A 3,454-nucleotide genomic window follows, 5' to 3' on the forward strand; every position below is an offset into this window, starting at 1 on the left:
TTGAATTCTTTGATGGTTGGCTAGCTTGCTCTTGGACTTATCCTTTGGTTTAGGCTCATAATGGACTAAGGATTTTAGAGTAATGGACTTCTTGTTGGGCTTGCCCTAATGGGCCTTGGATGGTGAATTGGGCCTTAGTGGGCCTAATGTAGTTAGGCATTGAGTGGGCCCAATGGGTTTGGACCTTTAGGCCATCGGAAAATCATTGGACCATGAATTGTTGGGCTTTAGGGTAAAGCCTATATGGGGTTGGGCCTAATTTGGAAAATTGGGCCATTAATGGGCTTTTATGGATTTTGGAGTTTTGGGCTTGGGCCTTAGTTATGTATCTTGTTGGACTAGGGGTAAAATGGTCATTGTACCCCAAGTATGGATTATGGATCATGGTTTGGGACCTAATTGCTAATTGGGTGGTATTTTGGTATTAATAGCTCGAGGAGTTGCCAGGACAACAACTAAGGATTTCTTGTAGTGGACTTCACCAGTGTGAAGTGAGTTACCTTCCTGTGTGAGTGGGTCTAAGGCACCAATGTCGGCCCACTAGTAGTTGATTATAGTAAAGATGATTGTCTTTGTGATAATTGTCTGGTATGCCACTATCTATAGATATTTATGTGCTTGTATGCTATGTAGTATGTGGTAGTGGTAGGAGGGGTGAAATAGACCCTGTAACCATTTGAGATAAACCAGAGGGTAGGTCGGGCACCCAAATATGCCTGATAGTATGGTTAGGATATGTTATTATGTGGTAGCGGTAGGAGGGTGAAATAGACCTCGTAACTGGTTGAAATAAACCGGAGGGTAGGTCGAGCACCCATATATGCCTGACAAGGGTAGGTTGAGCACCCAGGTATGCTCAGCAGAGTAGGTCAGACACACATATATGCCTGACAAGGGTAGGTTCGACACCTAGATATGCCTGACAGGGGTAGGTTGGGCACCCCGGTATGCCTGACATGGGTAGGTTGAGCACCCTAGTATGCTCAACAGGGTAGGTCAGACACCCAAATATGCCTCACAGTATGTTTATTGTATGGTATGTGGTATGATGTGGGAACTCACTAAGCTTCGTGCTTACAGTTTACAGTTTTGGTTTCAGGTACTTCTTCTTCAAAGGGAAAGGAGCCGGCATGATTGCAGCACATCGCACTATGATTTTCTGTACATGAGATATTTGGGTGTCGTACTCTAATGTTATTGTTGTATGACATGTTTTGACACTTGTGTTGGTTATGGTTTGGATGATACTGTTGATGTTCTCAGACTAACGTTTTTATAAATTAGTTAATTAAATATGAAATTTTTGGTTATGAATTTTGGGTCGTTTCAACAACACGCTTACAACTTCTTTTTCGGTGCCTTGTTTTCATGTTAGGGGATGTTCGTTTCACATCTTAATGGTTCCATTAAGAGTAACATGAATCGATGAACTTTAAAGTGTTTGGTTCCTTTTATTTTTCAACTTATGCAAAGGACCATTTTTGTCTCTAAACCATTCACACATGAAGTTATATCTGAACCATTCACGCTAAGAAACCCCACCCATTACCCTCGCTACCTCCAACCATCCATGCCTTCCTCACAACCAATGTTGCTCTTGTATTCCACCATCGACGTCTCCTACTGCCGCCATCCTCTTTGAGTTTTCCCTCCTTCCTTAAAGACACAAAAAGAAATGACAACCTCCTTGTCGTCATCCTCATTGCCTCATGTGACCTCCTCCCATCAGCAGCCACAACAAGCACCGACAACCTCCTCCCTCCATCCTCACCACCTTTACCATCATTGTCATCATTGTCTTCCTCTTTCCTTGTTTATGAAATCGATTTTGGTAAGTTGCTAGAATTGTCTTCCTCGGTCCTTGTTTTTTGAAATTTGAAGTTGAATTAAAGTAGGTTCCTTGAAATTGTTTTTACGTATCAACATAATTTTCATTTCTTGTGTTCATAAAGTTCCCTTTTAGTTTAATCCTAGAACTAAATTATATGAGGGAACATACGAATAAATCCAAATTTCAAAAATATGATTTGTATAAGCAATCACAAATCTATAATTTCTTGCTTTGTTTGTTTTCTTTTGACCTTTCCTATCACAATTCATAATTGAAAGCCGACTCTAATGTACGCTTAATTTTCTTATTGGCATATATAGAAGGGAAAATGACACAAATGTTCTACGAACTTTCTAAGGTTTACCCGTTGAGTCCATCAAGTTTTTGTTGGGCTTTATGGGTCCCTAAACTAAAATATGACCTGCCCTTTTATTCTCTGTCAACCTGTAATAGCCGATTCAGTGACCTTTTAGACCAAATAAACTCACGTTGTGCCCTTATAAATCCAAAAAAATAAGTTCGGGGATCAATTTGTGGAATTTATAAAAACTAGTGAATTCGATTTTGGGAGAATGAGAGGGGATTGCAGTGATTGAAGTACAGTCAAACCCGAAACCAAAGAACTTAAGAATCTCATCGTTGTGATGGATAGAACGATGGAGGTGGAATTTTACAAAGGAAGATTCAGATAAAAGAGCATTCCAATCTTTACAAACACACCTCATTTGAGCAAGCTGTTTGGCCGTTAACTGGATGAATATATTGATGGGTTTTAGCCATAAGAACATCCTATGTGCTCATACAAACCCTAATGCTTGGATCTAGGTTTCTCTATTGTACATGCAATTTATCCAAGACTATAAACCCTAGATCTAATATATGATAATCAATATAACATATGAATTAGAGTTTATATCATACCTTGATTGTTATGTAGCAATAACAATCTCAAATCCTTCTTGTATTGACTTTAGAAAGCTTAGAGTCACAAATGTCACTCCTCTAATGGTTCACAAACACTAAGAGCAAGAGGATGAAGAATAAGGAGAGAGGAGGCTGCCCAAAATGTGTGGAAACCCTAATCAACAAGTTTACCACGTTTTTGGGGCTTAAGGGTTCTTTAAATAGCGAGGCTATTAGGGTTATCTAACAAAGAAACCCTAATTTGGATGCTTAGGCCCTAAGCAACCCATGGACTCCTTCCTTAAAGGCCTAGGATGATTTCTAATGGGTTTCCGCATAGAATTCGTCCACCCCTTTAATATGGAGTCCATTAGCTCAATATTCAACTATCATACAATTGACAGTTCTAGTCCCTTAAGTTCAATTAATGTCTTTTAGCCACAAAATTAATTCCTAATTAATTATTGACTAATATTAATTAAACAATATGATTTCTCCATTAATATATCATTCTCATAATATATTAATAAATCATAATTAATCCTTTCTCTCCATAATTCATCCTATCAAGTTGCTTTGGTGAAGGCAACCCAAAAGGACCATGCACCATTGGGTCAAGTACATACCAAAATAGTTATGGACTTAGACACTAATCCAACAGTCTCCCACTTGGATAAGTCTAACAACTATTCTGCGTATGACTTCAGATCCTGATCTGCA

This window comes from Lactuca serriola, chromosome 8, assembly GCF_051521515.1.
Source record: "Lactuca serriola cultivar US96UC23 chromosome 8, Lser_US96UC23_V15, whole genome shotgun sequence".
Taxonomy (NCBI): Eukaryota; Viridiplantae; Streptophyta; class Magnoliopsida; order Asterales; family Asteraceae; genus Lactuca; species Lactuca serriola.